The following is a 25,828-nucleotide window of genomic DNA, read 5'->3' on the forward strand; positions in this document are numbered from 1 at the left end:
TCAAATACATTTGGAAGCCGGAAGAGTCCAGGTTCTAGCTGGGACAGAGCACAGTGCCATCTCCAAACAGGTGGCCTAATAAGGAAGGTCTGCTTACTTCTCAGAGAAAGCTCCTCATCCTTTCTCTTATCTTGCCAGTGCTTTTGGCCCTGTTTCCCAATAGAAAGGGAAGGAAATCTGAAAGGAGTCAAGACCACGTTCACATCAAGTCAACTGCCAAACCCAGATGCCAGCAGTGCACCCAACATGATACAGGGACTGAGAGATGTTATCAACGCATGTATACCTCGCACGCATATAGAAGGACAAAAACTGTGGGGGAAGAAATAAGCAAAACTAACTGAAAATCAAATAATGCCTAGCATGATCAAGCTTTCTGTAATTCAGCCAACCTAAAAGCCTGTGAGAGGGCAAATTTCCCAGAAAAGTTTCCGAGGAAACAGCATCATCTAAAAGATGTTTGAAGGGGGAGGATGAGATATCCTATTTAAGGGCTTAAAAAAAAAAAAAGAAAGAAAGAAAGAAAGAAAAAGAAAAGATTTAACTGTGCCAGTAGGAAACATCTTCATTGCTTCCTTTAGAAAGCTTATCTTACTCTTAATCAATGAGTGTACTGCACTGATGTCCATAGGAGTAATCCAGACTCAACAATATTGTCCCTTTGAAAGTGCTGTCTTGGTGGGAAGGCTTGATATGTTTAGCAAGTTTTTTGGATTTATTGCACTCTTTTCCAGTGGATTCTCCCATATGTCACAGCTGGTGTAAAAGAATATATGTCCTGAGAAATTGATCTGAATTGATAAGCTAATTAACAAAAGCTTGAGAACAGTCTTCTTGCTGTTCTGATGCTGCACATATTTTTGCAGCAGAGGATCACAGCGTTGATTTTTATCTTAAATCATAAATAGTTGCTTTCTGTAAAGCCTCTGACAGCTTGCCTTGGGTAGTGTAAAGGAATATTCTACAAGATGACAAAGCAAACATATGCTCAAGGATCTGTTCAAGATGCTAATTGCAACAGGGCATGAGTACAGGTGTGGGAACACAGCATAGCAAGCTACTTTCAGTAACAGAGATGATCAGATTCCCCATAGGTTTTTCTGAAGTTACTCTGTAATACTATCAGAGACAGGAATGAGAAGAGAAAGCAGAACTGGCAGCATTTTAAAATGTTTTACACTACTGCAAGACAGCGGGGAACCCTGGTTCATAAAGTCGATCAGTGTTATAGTTACTTCTCTTTGAGCACTCACAGCCAGAACAGAAGCTTTGCCATCCTGTCCCTCCATCTGTACACTGGTTCCGAATGAATCGCCTGCACTAGTGGATGGTGAAGAGAGTAAGTGCTTCCACAAAACAGTGCTTTTTAAAGAAAACCTTTAAAATAAAACCATGGCCATCTGTCAGGGGAAAGCACAGATATGCTTTTAACCTCCAGAAAGCTTTGCAGACATTGACTAATTAGTCCTTGCAACATAAGAGGGCTGATTTCTTCCCAATTTAGAGTGGGAAGTCAGCAGGGGCATCTTGTATCCCGGGGCAGGAATTAAGGCTCCCCGTGAGGCAGGGATATTGCAGTCTTTTTGTAGTGGCCAACAACACTTCCAAGTGGGGTGTGTGAAGTTAGGCACTTCTAACCTTGCTTACACACTCCTGGTAAATGAAAGGCTTGTTTTTTTTTTCCACACGTGCTGCACATCCAGATGCTCCCATTGATTTTATAAATACTAAATGTCCAATTTGAATAGGAGTTGCAGGTGCTCAATCCTTTGAATATAACGCCATTAAAAAGGGTGCGAATTAGAGCTACTCAAGTCAAGTGTCCATCGATTTGTTAGCTGAACTGGAAAATTCTTCCCATGCTCTGAATATTCTTGAGTTGATCTGAAAAATGTTTACTTTTTAATCAAAATAACTTCTTCTCCTATGCATTTTTATTCTGTGTTGAATAGAATGTTCCATTGCACTTTCCGTGTTGCTTTAAATAACAAGAACTTTTGGCAGCTTCAGTCTTGAAAAATCATGAGATTTCCTCTATCATTTAGAATTGCCAGATTAAAACCTTCCCCTTTTTACATATACATATATGTATTACCTAAAGCATTCAATCAAATTCATCAAATTTGAGTACATGAACAGTTTTTGTTGACTCAGAATTCCACATTCCAGCAAATAAATCATCCTCTTGTCTATAGCTGTAGGCTTGGGAACCGTACTGGTCACATTGGCAGAGTGATGGTTGCTCTCTGTTGAGAGCTTTGGATTCATGGTCTGCTGGGGCAGCTCAGGACCCACAGCCCTCAGTCCTCTCCCTTGCCCCTTTGCTGCAGTTTACCAGCTCTGAAGCACAGACTATTTGCTGGGGGGGAAAGATCACTGAAAACAGAGGTGAGAATTCTCAAAAATGGAATGTAGGAGAAACGTAATGCAGTGCCCATGAAAAATGCATATGTGGTCCATAACTTCCGCAAGGCCTCGACACCGACAGTTGTTGAATAAGGTGAAGAAGGCAAAAAGGAAAAGCCAAAAGGAGGTGTGAAAAATGGATGATGTAAGTACCCCGGAGAAACACATTGACACAGAGGTATGCAAGAGTGGTTCATCCCTCCACTGGGTTACAACACGACAGAATATTCCTAACGTGACCTCAGCTCTTCAGAGGAACATAAATGAATCTGCAGTCCAATGGTGATATAGTAGAACATATTACTTAAGTCCTTGCAATTTCTCTGAAGAGTCACATATATTGGATTCTTTTGAAAATTGCAGTCCAATTTTGTGTGTGTTTATCTTAAGTGAACTAAGTGAATGCTATTTAGGATATGCAGATAAAGAATATATGTTCAAGGCTTAGGATGTTCAGATGAGTTTTTTGTAAACAGCTCTGAAGCTGGTTTTCAAGCATGAACACTGCACATCAAGAAATGTGCAAACTAAAGTATGACAACAGAAAAAATATTTTATAGGCAAAATGCCTGTTCATAATAATGGAATAATAAATGCAGAAAAGGGAAAGGCTAAATGCAAATGCTGGAATGCATTCAGGAGTGCATTGTATGTCTTGTGAAGCTGCTGGAGAGATACATATGCATGCAAATCCATCACCACATTAGGGAAGTGGTCATCCAGGGCACCTCTGAGCAATGAGCTTGTACTCTTCTTGCCACTTTACTGCCAACAATTGCTTTTTATCAATTAGTATTAGGAAAGGATTAAAATGGAAGGTAGAAAGAATAGTCTCTTATTTGCAGCAAGAAAGTCACAAATCCATCAACTGCCTTGTGAATGAGTCCTTGGGAGGGTTTATTTGTGCAGCAGTATTCTTTGCACTTCAGATTTGGCCTTGATTAGCAGCAAACCAGGCTGTGCTTTGCTGGAGAGGACGTTGTGTTACTTCTGTTACACTCTGTATTTGCCTGTTTTCCCTGTGTGTTAAAGCCCACGTTCAAGAGATAGGAAGGCATTTACCATCAGTCTGTGTAGTGCTGAGCTGTGTCCATAGCTTATTGCAATATAAGTGACACTGCTGTTACTCAGGAAGATGGAAATGTTTTCTTAATATTAAAGATCTGTAGTGTTACGTGATGTGGTTAGCATCCCTCAGACCTCAACTGCACATACAGCACAGCTGCTTAATTGATTAAAATAGGCTGCTTTTATCAAATATTAATCCATGTAGAACACAAGCTGACTAAAATCTGGTGAACATTCAAGGTTTGCAGCCTGCTGAAGGAGTGAGCAGCCCCTCAGTTTTGTGCCTTTTTACATTTAAGTTTTCTATGGTTTATGCACTGTCCAGTGATGTGATTGCCTACAAATCAAACAGAATGGTAAAGCGGTGAAGAAGCAGAAACTTCAATCAAAATGTGCTGAGTTTCTTCACAAGGTTAGGATTATTAATAGTAACTGTGTTGCAATGGTATCAAGAGACCCTACATGAAATTGGAGCTGAAATATGTGTTACCTACAAATAGAGGGAAAAAAAAAGTCTTAGACAAGTTATAGCTTAAACTAACAAAGCTAAAATAAAGATTACAACAAAAGGAAAGAAAAGAGCAAGCCAGAGTAGGAAGTGCATTCCTAAGGCTGATATGGTTCACCCACAATTGTATGGGGGATTGAGGGCTTCTGGGGCAATTCCCCAACTGCCCAGCTTTATCTTTTAAAAAGGAGGAAAACAAGATGAGTAGGAAAGATATTGATCCTTAAATGTGGTCAGAACAAGTAGGAGGCTGTATGTTAATATGTTAATCTGATGACAGACATAAGGAATGTATGTCACTGTGTGGTGGAGAAGAAACATGACACGCAGCAAACGACTCTGTTATGTCTTGAAAATGCAATCAGAATTCCTCTTCTGTTTCCTCCAAGCACTTCTTTTATTGTCTGTCCTTTTAACCAAGTCCTGTCAGGCATCTGACCTTGGAGCTACAGAGGACTCAAGACCCCTTGTCACCTCTGTGAAACTCCTCACTCATTACTGACGAGCTGTTGGTGTTGCACTGGGCAAGTATCTGCCAGCATTCAGGGGTAGCTGGCTGGCAGCATGTCCCACTCACAGGCTCTGATGGAAGTGTTTTCCTGGTAAGGTTCAGTGTCATGGAAAGTCAATGGTCTGTAACCTAAGATGATCGCTAATCAACCGTAGGTCAAGCACTGAACCACTAGCCAGTGTTAGCTGAAGATGATCCAGCACTTGTCCTGCAGAGAAAGACCTGTGCTGGTTTATTGGTATTTAAAAGGATGTGCAGAATTATCAGGATCAGAGAGATTACTAGGGATAAATAAATGACAAAGTTATAAAGTACTGCTGCAGTTCTTCCATGCTGTAGATCATCAAACTCAATTGAATTCCTTTTTGAAGTTGTAGAAGTGGTTTAGCTTAGGCCAAATACACAGCAAAACGCTCAATCTGACTTAAACATGTATGATTAGGACCAACTTATGACAGTCACTTGACAGCTCTAATAAATGATTAGTTTCATTCAATCACAGAATCACGGAGTTGGAAGGGACACACAAGGATCATCCAGTCCAACTCCCGGCTCTATGCAGGACCACCCCAATTTGAACCCTATGTCTGAGAGCATTGTTTGAATGCTCCTTGAACTCTGGCAGCTTTAGGCCATGCCCACTGCCCTCTGGCTAAGAGCTTGTCCCTAATCCCCAACATGACCCTCCCCTGACACAGCTCCATGCCGTTCCCTCGGGCCCTGTCACTGTCACACAGAGCAGAGCTCAGCGCTGCCCCTCTGCTCCCTGTGAGGAGCTGCGGCTGCCGTGAGGCCTTCCCTCAGCTCCTCTGCTCTGGGCTGAGCAAACCCAGGGACCTCATCTGCTCCTCATACATCTTGCCCTCTAGACCCTTCCCCATCTTCATAGCACTCCTCTGGCCACATTCTAATAGTTTTATGTCCTGTTTGTACTGTGGCACTTAAAACTGCACACAGTGCACCAATGCAGTGCAGAGCAGACAACAGAAGAGAAGGTGTCTCCATCTGCAGCTTGCTAAGCTTCAACACTGCACTGCTGTTTGTCTCATTTTTAAACTTGCCAAATTTTTTTTTGCTTTTCCCAAGTTTTTTTTTCCTTCAAACAATGTGACAAAATTACTTCCAGACTTGTTGTTCATGAGCTCCTGAAGAGGTACTTCGTAGGCATGCCTAAGTGTAGAACAGCAAGAAAATGGCAGTCAGAGCAGTTTGTGGAGATGTGTTTGTCTGTTCAGAAGCACTGTAGGTCATTGGCGTGACAACTATGAGAGCCACTCTTGGCCTCTTCATTTTCCTGCTTTCATATGCTTGGATTTCTTAATTGGTGTGATGATTATAAATATTACAGCTTCCCTATCATAATTCTTAACAATTTACTTTATTATAAATCTGCCCAGATGAGATGGTAATGAGTCCATAAAAAGATCTAAACTGCTCGTTAGAATAGCATTGTTCACAGGTTAACTAAAATATGTCTTCTATGCAAAGTATTTATTTCTTCATTAAGGTGGCCATTCTGCAAAGGCTGTCTTCTTTTCCATGTATGTTTTATGCAAATGTATATCCAGTGGCAGATTTACAGGTTGAATAGATACACTAAACTCAGTCATAATAACGCTCCCATCATTAGGGGCCTTGAGTACTCTTTGCTAGATGGTCACTAGATGTATACATGAACATAAAATTCCTACACATATAGGCCTGCAAGAGCAAACTGCTGACTCTGCGAGAGCAAACTGATGACTACAATTTAGGACTGGAGTATGGAGATCGGTGGGCATGCTGCAGCTTAGAAAAATAAATTTGAATTTTCTGATGCAGTCCATTTTTATTGACGTCACTGTGAATTTAGGTCAGATCTTCAAGACCTATATAGAAATATCTGACAGGTCACAATTGCATGTATGCATGCAAACATAAATGCCCTCACTTGGACACAAGAGATAGCTAGCATTGTCATAATAAAGGGAAATTTATCTGTGGCTTCTAAAAAGAACAAATGCAGCAGTACTCTGTATCACAGCTGGCACTTTGGTACGCTTTAGTGGTTATAAATGAGGTTCTTTAGTAATTGTATTGCATACAATTAAAATACCGATATTATTAAGGATGATGCATAGAGCCCATAAGCACAATATAATCCATCCATCCTTGCCAATGAGATTAACAGAAGCCATCTTGGATAATCAGTGCCTCAGGAAAGCTTGGCCAGAAATACTGTGACAAAACTCTGCTTCTTCCAAAATTGTCAGAAGCTCTTTCATCTCAGGATCTAAGGTTTTCACTGGCAAAAATGACTAACGACTGTGGTGCTCTCTACATTTTGGGGCAGCCACACTGATGTTTCTCCAGGCTGTGTTTCAGCAGGTGATTGGCACCCCCCGTGCTATCCTTACACATTCCTGTTGTCAGAGAGCCAAGCAGGACACCAGTCCTTCCTGGATTTACTTTTTTTAAGGTTGCAGCTGAAATAGCCACATCAATTAAGATGCTTAATTCTGGGTGTTTTCTGTTCCTGCACTCCCTCTTCTGGCTTTCTAGAATTATTTAGCAAACTTCTTATGCTCACAACATCAGAACAACTCCACTGTGTTATGACACACCACAGTTATAACGACAGCACGTGTTTGGCAGCAGACACCATGGGAAGGACTGCTATTAAATAAATTAGAACATGCCCACAGCATCCACACGCTTCTGTAAATATACATTCCAAGCAAGTTTTGGAGAAAAAAATACTAGTGCTATTGGAGCAAGAGTTGCAATGCTGTCTGTGGGTGAGCAGGGGGCTTCACTGGGCTGTGCGCAGTGGCTCTCTTGCTTGCTGTCTCTCAGGAACATTCAGTATAACAGTGCGCTTACCTTTGTCCCCACAGTCTGGAAAGTACTTCACATATTCTCTTCTAAACTGAACAACAATAGCATTGTTAAATACACATTCTCCCACGCCGTTTGAAATCGAAATATTATAGTCATGTGCGGCTGAAATTGATCTTTTATGATTTCCATTGATGAACCTGAGAGCCAAAGGAGGAAGATCAAAACTGTGGTGTTAAGGGTTTAAAATAGAAAACATTTAAAGTACTGTTCATTCTTAATATTCTTCCAAGCATCCCTCCTACCGCCTGGTATATGTGCTCATTTTCACTGCTGATGCCAGCCCCTAAGAGAGGACACACAGAAACAGCTCCTGCACCAACAGTGGAAGGTGAGGTAAACAAAACTTTCATACATCTCACTGTGTATTCACAATGTCCTTTTCTAAGCTGTAAACACATCCTGCTTTTATTTCAGGACCATAATACGGGTACACAGACATAGAAAAAAATCTCAATATTACGTAGTCCAGCTGCACACTGAACAGCCATCTGCTTGGGACTACTCCCATCCTTCATTGAGAACACTATAATTGGCCATCAGGAACTCTCGAGACGATTTGATAAGTGGCTTCATAACACAAAATCATAGAATCATTAAGGTTGGAAAAGACCTCCAAGATAATCTAGTCCAACTGTCAACCCATCATCAATATTGCCCACTAACCATGACCCTCAGTGCCACATCTACGTGTTTCTTGAACACCTCCAGGGATGGTGACTCCACCACTCCCCTGGGCAGCCTGTGCCTGTGCCTGACTACTGTTTCAGAGAAGAACTTTTTTTTTCCTAAAATAATATCTATGTGGACCTTGTATTTTCAGTTTCAGAGTTCTACCTTAACAAAGCAGTGTAAGAAGGTGCTTTGAAATGTATATTGACCGTAGGAACCAACACATCCCAGTCTGGCTTCTCTGTGGATTTTACCATTGGAGGAGGTCCCAAAGCCCAGTGGCTCTGAGGAAGTGCCTCATAACTGTGGGGAATTCCTGCCACGGAGACATCTCACATGCTATGCAGAGCCACGCAGTGCCCGTGCTCCACTCCTACAAATACAGCAGCGCGTGGCTCAGGTGAGTCATGCCTCTTTCTGCCTCATGCCCAATTAATTGCTCAGAGCTCGTGTACCGTTATGTGACGTGTTGCAGCCTGCAGGACTCACTTTTGCTAGTCCTCGTGCCACTTGTCCTTCTTGTGACAGAGGTGCAACCCTGTGGGGTGCCTGTGGTGCTGCGGGGCCAGGAGCCCCTGAACACTGCTGTATCTCACTGCCAGCTGTAATCTGAAGCACTGGGCCCTGCAGGGATGATTTCAAACAAAGCACCGGAGCTGCTATTAGGTCATCTCGGAGCCTTCTCTTCTCCAGGCCCAACTCCCTCAGCCTGTCCTCATAGGAGAGGTGTTCCACCCCTTGGGTCATTTCTGTGGCCCTCCTCCGGATGCACTCCAACAGCTCCATGTCTCTCCCGTACTGAGGACTCCACATCTGGACGCGGTACTCCAGGTGAGGTCTCACCTCAGGGCAGGCAGAGCAGAGGGGCAGGATCACCTCCCTCTCCCTGCTGGCCACTCTTCCTTTGATGCAGCCCAGGATACGGTTGGCTCTTCTTTTAAAAAGACAAGAAATTTTACTCCACCGCTTTTCCAGCGAGCGGCACCGCTGTCAAACCTCGGGGGCCGGCGGGGCGGGGCGGTGAGGGGCTCCCAGCCGTGCTACTGCCGCCCCCTCCCGGCCGGGCCGGGGGAGGCTCTGCTCGGGGTGCCCCGTGCCGGGCTCGGAGCTGCTCGCTAGGGTCGGGGCGTAGCGGTACGCGTGGCAAAGTGCCCGCCGCGGGGCCGAACGGAGGTGCGGGTTCTGCCGGTTAAAGGAATTAAACTAACCGTATTGTAAAGGCAGCGAGGACGGTGGGAACTCTCCTCCGGAGCCGTGCGGGAGGAGGCACAGCCGTGACCGAAGAGAGGCGGCTGGGCCCGTCCGGTCCCCGCAGGTGCCGGAGCCCCGCGGGCTGCACGTCGCGGCCCGGCCAGCAGGAGGAAGGAAGAGGAAGTGCGAGCGGCGGCGGCGGGGGACCGCGGGTCCGGGGCCGCGGGATGGGATAGCGCCGCTCGCCGCACTCCGGGGCGCCGGGGAAGGGGGCACGGCGGCGGCTGGCTCCGCTCGGCGGCAGCGCGCTGCAGGCACGGGGCTGCCCGCTGCAGGAGGTAGGCAGGAGCTGGGGGGGCTTGGGGCTGCGACGGCGACGGGACGGGGCAGGGCAAGGCAGGGCGGGCGGCGAGCCCCGCACCTGCCCGCAGCGGAGTGGGCGCAGCGCTCGGAGGGAGCCGCTGCCGTTGCCGCGAGGAAGAGGAAGCGCAGCCCGCCGGTGTCAGAGCGGCGCGGCCTCGGCCAGCAGCTGAGGGCCCCGCCCGCCGCCCTGCCCTGCCCTTACCGCCGCGGGCCGCCCCCGGCGTTCGGAGGCCGGCAGCGCGTGGCGGCGGGCGGGGGCCGCGCACCTCACGGCGCGGGGTGAGTGGCGAGCGCGGGCGGCGAGGAGCGCCCGGAGACGGCCAGCGGAGCCCGGCAGCAAGTGCGTGCCGCGGGCGGGGGGCTCGGGGCGGTACGCGGCGGGGCAGCCCCTCCTCTGCTGCCTCCTCCTCCTCCTCCGCCGCCGCTCGGCTCCGGGGAGCGGTGGGGCCGCTGTTGCGAAGTTGTGATCCCGGCGATAGCGGTGATGGATTCCGCGGGTTTCGGGCTGTGCTGCGGGGACAGGCGGTGGCTGTGTGCAGCCCGGTAGGGCGGGTGGGTGTCGAGTCCCGAAGGCTGTGAGTGTTCCTGTCTCGGAGCCTTGGCAAAGTTGATTATTTTGAATATCTTTTCCTTGCAGAACTGAGACAACTGCCCACCTCTCCCCCGAGAATGGTCTAAAGTAAATATAGGAGTTCCTGAGAAATAACAGTGAGTATATTTCGAATCAGTGCCGTTTTGTTGTTAACTTTATAGGAGTAGCCCATAACCTGCCGGTACTCCGGGTGTGAGTGCCAACGATAATAAGAGCGCAGGAAACCCACCGCGTGTTAATTGCCTCGGTATAAACATGGTTGCCTGTGGGCTGCGTGTCGTGATACACCGCTCACAGCGCGATTTCACCGAGGGATGTTTTCAGATGTGCTCCTAAGCAAGTGGGTTCTCTGTGGCTGCGTCCTCGGCTGCCTGATCGCCCCCTGTTAAAATATTTACCTTTGGTGAAGAGGGGAAATTGAGTAAGAAGTGCACGGAGCCCGGTGCTGCTCTATGGGGACGTGGTTTCCTTTTCTTCCTCCGAGCTGCTCTCCTCCTTCCCCAAAGGCACAGACACGCGTGCCGTGCCGCCTCGGCTTCGTTATGTAACTGTGTGGGCACTTATGGATCTGTCACCGTTTGTGTCCCTTCCATCCTCTGTGCTGTTCCTGCCTGACTGAGGGAGTTTGTGGGGTATTGCACAGGAGTGGAAAAAAAAAAATGTTTGGATTTTCATGCAGTTCCTTCAGTTAGAGCGGCAGGTTTGCTTGCTTGCTTTGAAGGTCGTCTGTCCTTAATTACCCCTTCCCCCTCCTTTTCCGAAGCTGTGTAAGTAGGTGGTAGGCAGCTAATCTGATGGCCCGCACCCAGAGAAGGAGGAGGAAGAGCAGCGGTGGCTGCTGGCTGGCTAAAGTCCCTCTCGTGTGCTGTCAGGAAAATAGCATAACACACATTTCGCAGAGCTCTTAGAAGCACTGCAGCAACTTCAACTCACCATTCAGAAAACAGATTCCTATGGCTAAAGCACGAAGCGTAACAGGTGTTGGAGGTGCTGCTGTCAACGTGGTCTGTGGGTCCATGTGTGTGAATGGGACGTTTGGAGATGTACCTGGCGGGCAAGTGTTCCTGCTGGGGGGGCCGCATGAGAGAAGTTTACTTTTGTCTCTTTTGTAATCTGTTTGAAAGTTGCTGCGCTCTCTACTCTAGCTTGCAGCTTAGGTATGTTATTGTCTGAGCGTTGTATAAAGAACGGGAGGAAAAAAAAGTGAGGAGGTTTTTATCCTTACTGTTCTGCTTCCCCTCTCCCCTCCCCCCCCCCCCCCCCCCAGTGTTCTGCACATGCCAGGAAAAGCTTTATAGGTATACAGTTCAAATGGATTTTGAGTGGACGGGAAAAAATCTTCTTACCTACTTATTCTTTAACAGTCTTATGAAAGTATCTGCAGTTCAGTAGTTGTGATTATATAAAGAAGTACCCTGAAAAAGCCTTATAATGCCACATAGCTTCTACGTGAAGGTGTAACTGTTGCTGAACCGCTGCTGTGTGCAGGGCACTTCCTGACAGCAGAACCATGCTGCTGCAAATTGCAGATGGAGTAACGCCGTGCTCCGCCCTTCCTTCCGCCCTTTGTTTTCTTCTACCTCATAGGAGCCTCTTTGATTTTGAGGTTTGGGCCCACAGGCTTTCTTTTGCACAGCGTCCAGCCTGAGAAGTGACGTTGGACTGTGATCTGTTTTCCATCCTGATACAGAGGCGGCAGAGTTCTCTCGTTCACAAGGTGCGTGGCTTTCTTCTTTCGGTGCCTCAGCTGGACGTGTTCAGTGGTGGACTGAGAGGTTTGATGTCTGTAGATGTGGCTGGAGCAAGGAAAACGTTTTCACAGAGTTCTGCCAGCACACCTGTGTGATGACATGCAGCGCATCCTGGTCCAGTGTCAGGCTTCTTGGAATAGCCTGCCAACCATAACTTTTCTAACTCTCTGACTTTCAAACAAGGATTTGCGTAGGACTTTGACAAGGCCATTGGTTTTCCTCTTTGTTTGCGATTTTCCTATCGCTTGGTTGTTGATTTTCTCGAAGTAAATCATCTTCTGTAAAGTTTGGTAGCTGTCGGGCTGTGGTGCGGATGTGCTGCATCTCATACTAAAAAACGTTTGTAGGAGATGCTGGGAATTTAGGTACCCTGGAGACTACAAAACATCATGTGCCCATAGAGCTGGCAGAAGTAACACTGTCCCTAGTGGTCTATTCCCTGCATAGCCATGCTGAGGTCCAACAGGCTTTCTTCCCTGCTGCATCCCTGCGCTGCTCTGGAGTTGCAGTGCTGAGGGAATGAGGCTTCCCTCCCTGTCCTGCTATTATCCCGTATAAAAGGAGATTTTGCAAAGATGCTTTATGAGTATCGAGTGACTTTGATCACTTGTGACTTGAAAACAGAGCACGGCTGGTAACTGACTTTGTAACAGCCATCAGACCACCGCTCAGTATGCTTTAAATATTTCCCTGCTCTGAATGAGATTGTCTGAAAAAGATTCTCGCGTTTGTGGCAGCAGGAACGTGCCAAGTACACGCTGTTAAACTTGTGTCGGTTTAACAGCACAACTGTTTAAAAGGATTTCAGATTATTTTCCTTCTACTGGAGTCAGCCACTTTTTTTTTCCTTTTTTTTTTCCTTCTTTCCAAACATAATACTGGAAAAGGAGAGAGACACTAAAACCGATGAGCAGAAGCCAGCAAGTTGGCAAGCACTTGATGGCAGGGATCGTCAGAGGTGATAATGCATGTAATACTTGGAACGAAACAGGCTGTATACTGATGGTGTTAGAAATTTACATCAAAGAGAAGAATGGGAGAAGAATTGCGAAATCATGGAGCTGTCTTTCAGTCCACGTTTTTGCATTGAGATATTTGCAAGGGTTTGGTTTTGTGGTGTCACTTCTTTTAATTATTGCAACCATTTCAAGACACAGAGATAGACTGAACGCTGTGACACCTTCTCTGCTAGTTTCCTCCTTTTCTTGGTTGCTTACCATTTAAGAGGGAGTCAGTGAGAAGATATGCCCCAGGGGATGGCTAACAGGTTGCCTTTTATCTCCATTTACCCCTGACAGAGGAAAACTGCTGGTAGCCTGATCTCAACCTGCTGCCACATATGTGTAGCACCCATCAGTAACCCACTCGTGTTTCTGCTGAGTAGGTTGGTTTGTAAGGGATGTGTTTGTGGTTAAGAGCAAGGTGAGCAGTGCTTCACGTGGTGCTTGTTTGCAAACTCTTGGAAATGTATCAGTATATTTTTTCCTCATGTGGTTTTCCGTTGTGAGGCTTTTGGGTTTGACCATGAGGTTGTTTCCAACGGCTGCTGGGAGGGGAGGTTGGCTGTGGAGAGCAGAAGGACTGGACAGGCTGTTCCTCTGCTCAGGAATAAACCTCTCTGTGAAGTGGCTGGGGCCGTGACTGTTAGGGGTACCCTTAGAAAGGTGTTGTAGCTTGTGTGCAAGTGAGCTCACTTCGGTACATTTCTAGTGAGTGGCCCTTGGAGTCCCTTAGTAAGCTGAGTATACTGCTTAGAGACCTAATGCAAACATGACAGTTGGCCTGTTCTTACTGCTTTTGAGGACATAGGCCTGCTTTGCTGTTGCTGCTGTGCCCCATTTGCAGTGCAAACAGAGCTGCAGAGCTCCACAGGAGCCAGCACAAGGGGGGAGTGGGAACCAGCAGTGAGTGCTGAGGGGAGAGATTGCCACTTTCAGGTTGAGCAAAGTTTATCTGAAGTGTTCGTGAAATGGCATCTTCAGTGAAGCGGCTAAGAGGGAGGGGAAAAAAATGTTCCCAAACAGATCTATTACAGCTTAATAGCTGTGCCCTTGTTGTTTTCTGGACTTTTGTTTCTGCTTTCCTTCAGGTTTTGTTTGATTGTTTTATTAATGTTTCTCCTGATCACCTCTTATTGCAGATTTCCCACGCCTATCGCGATTCTTTATTCTTTTGTCTTTGACATATTTATTGACATATTTATTTATCCCTGTTTGCTAGTTTCACCAACTCTGCCCTGTCCTTAAACTCTATCGCAGACTTCCCTTAGCTTGTTCCATCTAATCCAAGATTTGCAAGAAAAACTGTGGACTGCAGTATCTGTCACCTCCTATGTTCTTATGGAGCTCAAAGTGTTTATTGTGTAGTCCTAATTTATGGAGACATACGAAGTGTAAAGCTGTCTGAAATATTGTGTTATCAGTAATTGAGTAATTTGTTAGTGGCAACATGAATACTAGTATGATGAAATCCAGCTTTTTTTTTTTCTTTGTTGTGTTTTCTCCTACTGATAGGGAGAACGGGTCACTCTTCCAAGAGAACTTCAGATTCTAGACGTGTGATGATTTTCAACTTCCGTTCTTTGACAGAGCAGGAAATGCTTGCTTGAAGCTACTCTAATCTCTGGGAGCTTTTTGCAAAACAGAGTCTCTGTGAGTATGAACAAAATGGTCCATATGGACCTTTTTTCCTTAATGTATGAAGCTGACAGCTTGTAGATCAAGCATGTTCAACATTTTGACATTAGACAAAAGGAGGGGTACTCAGTGTATGTCAGCAGGCTCAAGTAGTGAATGCTGTCAGCTTTTCAGCCTTCCTTCTTCAGCTGAAATTGTAGGTATGGTTCATGGGTCTAGATGCTTCATGCTGTTACAGGGTGTTTTTCTTACTTGTTGTCTTGTTGCTTGTTGTCAGCTTGATGGTAAGAAAAGAAAGAGCTGGGGCTCCTAACTTATTCTATTAGAAACTTCTGTGGGGTTGAGCATGTAGCCGCCTTCTCTTGTGGCAGTACACATGCTGAAAGTAAAATGTATGTTTTGTGTACTTATTTGTTGACTGTATCTGCTTCTTCTGATGTTGACTCTATCTTCTAGATAGTAACAGAAGATGCCTAAATATCCTGAAAGTAGGAGAATGGTTGTGGGTTTTTGTTTGTTTTTACATGATTTAGCTAAAAGAATTTTTGCTGTGTTTTGGAGTGATTGGAAAAAGAGCTTATTTTTCAGTAAACTACAAAATGTGGATGGTTTGACCCTCTCTTCCATGGATATAGAACTATCTTAGTTAACTATATTTTCTTAGTACATGCATGAATTTTGATGCTTGAATTTGTAGTCAGTCAAAATAAGACTTACCTGTCTTCATTCTCTTTAGCCAACATGCATGTTGAAGTGTCCGGAAGAGGTGTTAGGGCTGTGTGAGTTTTGGCTTAGATGCTTCCTGTGAAGCATCCAGGCTTTTGTCTGGCTAGAATGGCAATCTACTGAACAGGCTGTTGTCTCACTGGAGTGACAGTGGTGGGGGTGACTTTCAAATGCTGCTTCATATTTTAACAGAGTAATCTGTTGAGGTTGAGCAATGAGGAATTTATAAACGTTCACATAATATCCTCTGGCCAGACAATACACTTGATTTGCACATTTCTCCCCTAATAATAAGGGGAGAAATATGCTTATGACACAGGTTGGTTATAATACATTTTTTACTGTTAGTGCCAATGCATATATTTGTTGCATTCCAGTGCAGTCTTTTTCATTTCTTTGCTTTCTGGAATACAATTGCACGTTAGTTTTCATAGCAACAGTCGTGGCTTCAGCTGGAAATTGAAACCTGATAAATGCTGGCTCAGTGCATGGACTGTTGGATAAACTCTTTCACTAATTCTGAGCCAAACCAATTTAAAAAAAAAAAAAAAAAGCACTTCCCCAAACATAAGTACTGGTCTTTACATTCTGGAAAGGATGTTCCATTTGGTTGCTGGGGTTTTAAAACACTGGAGTAATACCCTTCCCCTCCTCCCCCCTTCTGGTTTTCTACCTTTTTTTTCCCTTCCTTCAAGCACCAGGGCAGTCAGCTGTTGAAGCTGTGCCCACTGTGGTTCAAGTGCATTCCTGGTATCAAACCTCTTCACCCCACCTCCCTCTTTGCGTATGCTGTGACGTCCCTTCTGATAACCAAACTCACAAAATTCAGTTCTAGATGTGGGGTCCAAGTCTGATGGCTATGTAATGTAGGTCTATAATCTCTTACCCTATAGATTTGAATACAAGTTTCTAGTTGTGTTTAATCTTCTTTTCCTGGTGGGGGGGGGGAGGGGATTAAAAAAAGAAGCGGAAAATTGGAACAAATGAGAGCTTTCGTTGGTCAATGTAAGACTGAGCATTTGGTGGTGGTTCTTAACTACTGAGGAGAGGTTTGTAAAAGGGGAAAAAAGATCCAACCAACCAAAAAGCCTACAAAGCTGAAAGAAAATGTAAGCTCTTTCCCACTTTGGACCACTTAATGCAATTTTAACCATATCTGTGGCAGGCAATTAATGATTTGACAGCTGATGCCAGGTCCAGAAATGGAGGAATGGTATAAGAAAAACAGCCTCCATCTTGAAGCAAAAATACCACGGTGGTTTGTTTAAAATTGCAGCTTGTGTTAGAAGTAGGTCAGACCTTTTTGTGCGGTCTTCTTGAAAAGACTAATTTTCATATTTTGTAGTTCAAGTGAAATTTTTACAGAATTGCATTTGTGGAAAGCAGCGTATAAAATTTGGGAAGGGAAAAATTATATCTTCTGCTCTGTGCTGGTCTGAGCCCATCTCTCTGTTCTGGCTTTTTTGTTTGACATAGTTGGACCTGACTTACTGAATCTGCCTCCATATAAAACACTGTGTAAAATATCACTCTACATTTCTTGGTTTTCCTTTAGGAAGTAACACAGACATGACTATAAAATAAACTTTTATAATACGCGGTGACCTGGGCTTTTATTTCCTGAAAGTCAGCTGTTTTCTCTTCAGCTACCATAGGAATATAGCTTGTTGGAAATGCATGTGTTTGTTTTTGTGCCCAATACAGTGTTGGGATGGTGTTCTCGGAGGCAGAGATTTTGAAGACTCCATTCCCTGCAGCTGTGAATGAGTCAGAAAACATATTATGGTAAAGGGGATTTGTGTGGAGAAAGAAGAGAAAAAAATAATCTACATAATTTTAAATCCAAGTCGGAAGTTCAAGTTCTATTTAAAAACAAACACACAAATAAAATGGTCCAGGGCTGTTTGCTGTGGAATAGTAAATTGGTTTCCTGGTCCATATGCCAGAGGGATCAAAGCCTCCACAGTTCAGTGGTGGTAGTGCATGAATTCTAATTAAAATGATGTGTTTTAGGATTTTTTTTTCTTCTGTTCCAAATTTAATGATTTTATAAACATCTCACTCTAGAAATAGTGTGGCTTTTTGACTATGAATTAATTTATTAATTTAATCTGTAATTAACAGCATACAAAGGTTGAAAAAAGCCCTTGCGCTAGCCTACGGGGTGTTTTTCTGTAATTGAAAGTATGATGACAAAACAGAGGAGAAAAAAAAAAGTGGGAGAGCAACAGTCAAGCTTCCATCACCTTCATTGGTAAATAGAGAACACCAAACTAGACTAGAAAATTGTACCTAAATCAGCCTGCAGATCCTTTGTTTCCAACTAATTGTTCTGGCTGTGTTCACTGGTCCCCATAAGCTTGCCTAAGGGGATAAGCCTTGCTTTCCTGTCTTGAGGCTTTTCTTTCTTGATCTATTGAAATTCAGAGGAGGGCCCCCTTTAGAGAATGTCCTGTCTGTGACAAAGGGCCTCCAGCTGTGGCCATGTGGATTGAAAAGGGAGGTAGCCTCCCAGGCAAGTGATTTGGTGTAATTTAGGAAACTGAGGTTCAATCCTGTTTGAAAATGGAAAGACCAAATCAGAGCAGTTTTCAGACTGTTGATGTCCCAGGCCTGAATTCAGGTGGTGCTTGCAGTCTGGTCATGTCCAGTGCATTCTGCTACAGATTTAACGTCTGCAATACAGAATTGTAATTAACTGCATTATTAGTATTAGCCAAAGGGAATGAAAATTGTGTCTTCTAAGCACCCTAATCCAAGTGTGTTGCCATTTCACATGCATACTGAATGAGAAAGAAGACATTGCTTTAAAGATGATTCTTAGGAGAGAAGTATCATTTAAAAAAATTTATATAAATGTGTTGTCTTGACAAAAATATTACCATTGAAAAAGAAGAACCAGTTGTAATTCTATTAGCTTATGAGAGCTGCAGCAAGATCTTATAATCAATAGTAGTCATTAAAAGCAACAAAAACATCTAATGAGGTCAGTGTAGCTTCTGGTTCCTTGTCAATTTCATGGGGAAGTTAAGTGGGAACAAGGCATGGGTGCGTTCTCTGCTGGTAGCCTGAATCAGTTAGAAAACCTGCAGACTTTGTTAAAAAGTTCGATTAAATATTCAAGGAGAGATAATAGGTAGAATCTAGACATTGGGGGATATATTTCCAAGATCTTTACTGAATTGAACAGGGTAATTTGCCTTTCCCAAGGAAACCATGGATGGTAAGCACTTGCAATGGGAACTCTTCTTTTCTCCTATTGCTTTCCAGACTGTGATGTGAAGTTAGTTCTGTAGCTGTGGTGCCTCAGTGTGCTGGTTCAGCCTAACTAAGCAGTTTGCTTCTACCTGAAAATAATAGGTTGAAGATCTTCTCTGCACCATCTACTTAGAGATGGTAGAAAAGCTTCATGGAAGGTATGGGAAGCTCATTTAGGTCAAGGTGTCCACAGTTTGTACAGATTAAATCTCTGTGTTAAGTGTAAGTTCTGGAACTCTTCTAGTGAATACTGTAGGCAAAGAGAAAAGTGTTTGGTGGTTGAGTTCAAATGGGGATACCTGCTTGTTTACCCTCAGTTTTTAATCTTGTGCTGACATCAAGCTTCATGGACATGAAGTCAAAATAAAAAGGACTTTTTGGAAAGTACTTTGTCAACAGATATGATTGAAGTTAGTTAAAGTGTTAATGAACCCCTGGTTGATCTTCCACTTGAAGGAGCATACCAGAGGACCTTCTGGAACTGTCTAGACTTTGCAAGGGGTGGGCACCAGTGGCTTGGTCCTTACTGAGAAGGAGCTGTTCTTTCCAGCAACCTTGTGGGCAACTGCACTGCCTCGTGGTCAGTATTCTCTGTGTGTTACTGAAGGTTGTCTACAAGCAAAAATAACAACATAGCAATGTGATTTAATTGAAAAAAATGTTCTTTCCTCTTTCCATAATTTTCTGGTTTGTTTTCACAGTGATTTCATGTCTGGATATCTAAGCTTTAAACTAAATAATTATTTTGCAGAAGAAGAACTTGATCTGCAACTCTTGCTGGCTTAATAGAGAAAGCTGCTCAGGGAGTTGTGTTGGGCTCGTATGTTGAAAGCTGGTAGTATTGTACCATAATTTTTCTAATAAAAGTGCTAACCAGATAATCCTGAATTGTTGGCGTGACTCAGTTCCTTCTGAGAAAAACCCATTCAGTCCAGTGCATGATTGAGCTTGGCCTTTAGAAGAGGAAGGAGGAACTATCTCAGATAGACAGTGCTGTAAATGTTGGCTTTTCAGTTGTGAGTGGTGTGTACGTCACTGCGCAGGAAATCAGGCTGTGCATTCACACTTCAGCACTGAAGTGTTAAATGAAGATATGAGTTCAGGGAAGGGAGGATGCCTTCCTCGACTTCTATGAGAAGTTGATGCAGGCCATTAAAACATCCACAAATACACTTTTTCCTTTAGGTGGTCTGGCCTTCAGCCACATCTAATCTTATGGAGGAATTCAAGAAATCAAAAACAGTTGAGGGGAATAGATGCAATAAATGCTAAGTCTTTGTTATTAGCAGAGTAGTTTGGATACTGTGAGGGAAGGGTATTTGTCCACTTCTTTGGTAGCACACCAATGGGAAAGTAGAATTTAGTAATTGGTGTTCAGGAATGGAAGGGTCTTCTGTGTTTCTGTATCAGTAGGGCAACAATGTACTTGGCTTGGGAGCTGCAGTTTCAATGTAGCTACCCTTGTCCTCAGAGAGGTTGAGTTGCTGGAACTTAACAGTGAACTAAGGCATCTTACTGCAGTCATTCCTTAAACTATTTCTGACAAAAAGTGGCAACTTTCTACAGTTGTTGGTGGCTTGCATTGTACAGCCATCAGAAGAAGAGCAAGGCTGTACTGGGAAGAACCAGCAGAAGTCATAGCATTTGGCCTCACTGTAAGTTTCTGCAGTAATAGGGCAGGGTTGCTGGCTGGTTATTTGGCGTATGTGAGTGTATGCATTTCATAGTGTAATGGCTTTTCCTTCTTTTTTGCAGAGAATTTCTGTGTAGGTAAGAGGAGCAGGTGCTCACTGCTGGTGAGTGCCATTATATGCTACCTGCCCTTTAGGAAGGGGAAAAACATGGTTTTTCTTCTATTTCAAAACTGCCAATGCTAGCAGTGTAGTTGTTATTTTTTTCTTTTATTCTCCTTTATAAGACCTTATTTTGGACTTCCTTATCACCTCTTGCAAAACTCGAGTTTACTTGGTGTCAGACTCTTTGCTGGAGCTGTACGTTATGCATTCATCAGATAAAGATTCCCCAGTAACACCTCATTCCTCCTTAAGCTTTAATGCTGGTTTATTTTTATATAATGGATCATTTGACCAGGTGCAGAATCTTTAGCTGGTGACAGGAGAAAGCCATAACATGTTCTTCAGCAACATTTGCATCTTCATGGGGGGGATGGTGAAGCCCTGCTGCAACTCAGATTGTCCCGCAGGTCAGGAACTGTACATAATGGCCATTTTCTCAGATCTATAACTCTGGCCTTTGTTGTTATTATTTTTTTAATCTCCTCCCAATCCTTTCTGTCTGCTGTTGCAGAACCTGACTGTGTCCTCAGCAGGTGGCTTTGTGGGCAATCTATCACCAGGATGCAGTGGGAGTAAGGAAGCTGTTGAGTTAAGAAGCTCTTGAGCTTTTAAGGCCAATCTTAGATTATTCTGTGTCTTTTAATGTAGGTAGGGGTGTGTGCGTGTTTGTGTGTGTGTAGAGGTGGGAAGAATTTTTATTCCCTTTAGATTAAAATGAAACATGCTTAAACTTCATGGTTTTTTTTAATAATCTTTTTGAGTCTTCACAAACCAAGAAAAATACGGTCATATTCTTTTTTTTTTTCTTTCTTTTTCAGTATGTGCATGAATAATGATGGAGAAAATGAATGAAATGAATGCATGGGTCAGATCAGCTGAGTGGAAAGTACCCATCTATGCAGTTATGCTTCTGACAGTAGCTACTTTCTAAACAGCTTGGAAAGTTTTGCTATGAAGATTGTTACTATGCAGGGGACAGAGATGATAATTTACATTCAAGATGCATTCTTTAAAACTAAACATTTGGCTTTTATATCCACGGACACATGTGCATTTTGCAAATGGAGTATGATAGCAGAGTAGGGCAATAGAATCTTCACTTTTTTTTTTTAATGTTTGTATTGTTTAGAAATTAGCTATTAAAACTGTAGGTGGAAGTTGAATTCCTGCAAATTTAATAGGAATTGTGATTGGAGCCTCAGAAGTCTGCTGTATTGATGGTTTTCATCTCATGTCACTGACCTTTGGCCCTGAGAATTTCATATAATACATTATCCCTCTAGTTGATTATCTGCTATTCATTTCAGAAATGCACTACGCTACAGAAACCACAATGACTGTCTGATGATAAGGTGGAACACTGTGCAGCCAGGCTGCTCCTGGGTCCTGTAAGCACGTTGCTAGCTTGAGGTTCTCAGAGCTTGGTACGGTGGGTCTTGTACCTCTCAGAAAGTGTTGGCTGCTGGGTTTTGTTTCTGAAGCATCTGTTGGAGGACCTAGATTTAAGGGCTGAATATCACTTGTATTTGAGGGATAATAGTGTATTTTCTTGAAAGCTGAAGATGAATGAAATTCAACAGGTATGTGTATGGAGAGAGGCATTTTAAGTTCTTTATCCTCTTCTGATTTCTGCTTTAGAAAAGCGCAATGATATCAGGGTAGTAGACAACATATTTAAAACTTTTCTCTGAGTTGTGTGAGACCTATGGAAATGAGTAGGTCCCCAGAGTGTTAAAAGGAAATACATTTTTATTGTGCATCATAAACCTACTGGTAAAACATAAAAGTGGCACAAAAGAAAGATGAAGTTTAAATTTTAAACCAAGCTGCCTGTACTGATATGCGTAAATAGATCAGTGTAGGTATATTTCTTCCGAAATAGGCATCTTTTTATGTCTGGAGGAGGAGGAGCGCTGAGTTACTGTTTAGAAGAGAATTGAGTTGATTTTGGATTAACCTGGGTTCTTCTCTCGTGCTCATTCCTGAAGAGGAGCCACACTGACTTAGTGGTATGCTGCATGCTTATGAATTTTACCCTGAAGGCAAGCTAAATGTGGAGAGAGAGCAATAACTGTTTGCTTGTATGACTTGTTGTGTAAGTAGGAATAGGAATGGTGGGGTGCAGGGGGGGGGGGGAGGGGAGCTAGAATCAGAATCCTTAGAGTTGGAAGGGACCTTTCAAGATCATCTAGTCCAACTCCTCTGCCATGAGCAGGGATCACATCCATAGCTCTGTCAGGTTGCTCAGAGCCTGGTCTAGCCTGGCCTTGAATGTCTCCAGGGATGGGGCTTCCACCCCATCTCTGGGCAACCTGTTCCAGTGCCTCAGCACCCTCACTATAAAAGACCTTTTCCTTATATCCAACGTAAATCTTCCCTCTTTTAGTTTGAACCCATTTCCCCTTGTCCTGTCACCACAGACCCTGCAAAAGAGTCCGTCCCTTCTTTCTTACAGCCACCCTTTAGATACTGAAAGGGTCACTGGCACATCCCTTGAGCCATGTGCAGGTTTCTCAGCTCATGGCCACCAGTGAGGCAGCAACTTCCCAATGGCTAACCAGTGGACCCCGTGACACCAGCACAAACCTTCTCGCCTCTCTGACATGCATTAGCACTCACTGGGTGTTACTAAGCCATGATGAACAGCAAATATCTTAAGTAACATTTCTGTCATTCCACTTAGGCCAAGTACTCTTTTCCCAAACAATACCTTGCTTTTTTTTATCTAGTAAAGCCTTTTATTGTTTTAGGCATGAAGCTGAAAACCAGAGAAATGAAACCTTGTCTGAGTTCAAGCTTACCTTAGTAGGGGCTCTGTACCCCTACTCTTCATTTTCACCCCCATGCTTGATGATGTGGTGAAACTGAGAAGCTCTGGTCTGCAGCAATTTTGTCAGTGCAGTAACTTGGACAAACCACATAGTGTGATGTATGAATTTTGAAGCCTTGGATACAAACTCTGTCTCCTCCCTGGAGGTTCACCAGTCAACAGCCAGTTTCCATTGAGAACAGTGCCCATCCCAGTATGACTAGTTGAGTCAGATGGTGGTGACTGTAACTTCTTGGGAACTCCATAGTTCCTTCACAGGAGTGGGCCCAAGTTCCTCCAGGATACACTGTCACCACACCAACATGAGCCTTTCAAGCCCTTCCTTTGATTTCCAGTCCTCAATTTTTGTGTGGACTTATGCAATTGGGAAAGATGAGGTCACAGTGAGAGCAGCTATGCAAATAGTTGATGGGACTGTAGCAACAGCAACAGCCACAGAATTGCTTAACTTTGGATATTCGCAGTGTAGCCAGGCAATTGAAAGAGGTGATTTTCCTGCTGTATTTAGCCTTGGTGTGGCCTCAACTTAAGTGTTGTGTACATTTCTGTGCAGTGGTCAGACACTGGAATGGGTTTCCTGCTAACGGGTTGTTAGATGCCTCGTGCCTGTCTGTGCTCAAGACGCACTTGTACAGTCCTCTCATTAGTGTGCTTCAGCCTCTGGTTAGCCCTGATGTGGCCAGGCAGTTGGACTCAGTGATCTCTGTAGATTCCTTCCAACTGAACTGTTCTGTTTACTTAAAAAGTTCAGAAGTGCCAAGGATGGTAATAAATGCTGCATTTCACTGAGAGTAGAAGGTGATCTTTTGCAGCACTTCCTTTTCGTCACCTGAAATCACATATGAGTGCTTCAGATATAGCTGTCTTTGTTACTTGATGCTTTCAGCATCCATCAGCCAGAGCTTTCTATGCTTCTGCTGGTGAAATGAGCTGCATGGACAGCAAGAATGGCTTCCATTTCAGAAGCTGGGTCATTCCTCTACCCTCTCATTTTTTAATTTGATCCGTTTAGAAACAGCTACAGAGTGTGTTGCCTCCATGTATGGGATTTGTCTCTATTTTCTCCTTTCCTTTGCTAGTAATTTCTGAACTGTTGGCTGATTCAACAGCAGAGCAATAAGGGTCCCAAAGATACAAAGTTCAGACATGTTTTGGGAAAGAAGGAAACTGGATGGAGCAGAAATTGCAAGGGAAAAACTCCACTGTGAGCCTTATTAAACAGCTGAAAATGTACAGCGTGGATTTGGGTCAGTTTGCCTTAGCCCTGCTTCTTGCAGGGAAGACGTTTGCTTTGCTTGGTTAGACAGATGTATGAGAAAGGGAATCTCTCACTTCTCTAAGGAAAATGAAATGCAGTGCTTGAAAGCCAAACCTCATGCTAAAAGCAGATCGCCATCTCATGGCTTACCTGGCTTTGTACTCTGAAATGTGTGAGGTGTGATATTTATTTATTTATTTATTTCCTGTTTGCAAAGCCTTGCTGTCAGACTAGCTATAAAGGGGCTTCAAGTTAAGCAAGATTCAGGCTTCTCTACAATTTTAATCAGTTTTTACATAAAAATATTTGGGAGCCCTTACTTCAAACGTAAACTTCAACACTTTCATTAATGCTGTCTTCACTTTCAGGCAGTTCTATGCTGGTCATACAGTGAAGGAGTAGAACTGGGGAGTGATACTGCTAATGAAGAAGAATTAGCAGAAAGGCGAACAAAACCTTACTGTGTATCCATATGGGATAGTGCTGTCCAGATGGTAGACAAATACAAATGAAGAGTTATAAAAACTTGCTTTGTTTGGGGAGCTCAACTAAAAAGTAACTTTTTATTGCCTGGTAAAGATGAATTACAGATTATTTTTATGGGCTTGATAAGGACTCTGTTGGAACTTAATTACCCCACAACATGGACACCTTGCTGTTTAGTTTTTCCTTAGCTGTGAAGTCTACAGATAATTTTTTTTTGTTTCCTACAGGGATGTGGAAAGGAAATAAATACATCCCTGCCTGAACATGTTGGTTAAGGAAAATGGGATGTTAATTGTTTCCAAATGCTGGTTTGCTCGTAAGCTAGAATTTATTGCGCATCTCCAACTGGAGTAGCCATGTGAATTCGGATGGCAAGCAGTTAGCTAGGCATTGATTCTGGTGCAGCTTTTTCAGAGCTGACTGGATGGTAACTTCTGTCATGGCTTTCCTCATTTTGTGGCTCAGTTCTTCCTTTTGCCCAGCATTTAGCCAAACCCGGTTGTCTTTTCCAGCTGGAACGGGGAGAAAGAACTTGAGAGTTTTGTTATTCCTTTCTTTGCTTAATTCTGGTACCTGTTCCTAGGTGAAATGAATGGGAGCTGGAATGTAACATCTTTTTATTTATCTATTGTTAGCAATTATCTCCCCTCCCTAAGGTAAATGCTCTCTTCCAGTTGAGGAAAGCGCGCTTCCTTGATATTTCACGTCTCTCTATTCTATTAATTTTGGTTTTTGGTTGTACTCTTCTTTTCTAAGCCCCTGTGGCATAAAGACTCGGGGAACATTGTAAAGTACATCCACAGATTGAATTGCAGTTGTCATTACTGGCTGTGTTTTAGTCTGCTGCAGACCTCACTGCTTTTTTTTTGCTCTAGTCTCTGAGGTTTTGGTCTATTCTG

The 25,828-nt window shown here is 43.7% G+C and overlaps 1 protein-coding gene across 23 annotated transcripts in view; it reads left to right on the plus strand.

Moving 5' to 3' along the window:
• Positions 1–8,363: 8,363 nt before the first annotated feature.
• The window catches only part of ELMO1 (engulfment and cell motility 1), a 300,794-nt gene continuing 283,329 nt past the window's right edge, over positions 8,364–25,828 (plus strand). For 3 of the 23 annotated variants that reach the window (XM_015281536.4, XM_046923673.1, XM_046923677.1), the window contains exons 1-2: positions 9,830–9,936; positions 10,234–10,304. The gene's annotated coding sequence lies outside the window, so the exon portion shown is untranslated. Of the gene's footprint in view, positions 8,874–9,100; positions 9,572–9,809; positions 10,149–10,233; positions 10,305–11,775; positions 11,906–14,452; positions 14,591–25,828 lie in introns of those variants that run through there. The other 20 variants (XM_015281537.4, XM_046923685.1, XM_015281539.4 and 17 more) reach the window with 17 other exon arrangements.

This window comes from Gallus gallus, chromosome 2 (assembly GCF_016699485.2).
Source record: "Gallus gallus isolate bGalGal1 chromosome 2, bGalGal1.mat.broiler.GRCg7b, whole genome shotgun sequence".
Classification (NCBI taxonomy): domain Eukaryota; kingdom Metazoa; phylum Chordata; class Aves; order Galliformes; family Phasianidae; genus Gallus; species Gallus gallus.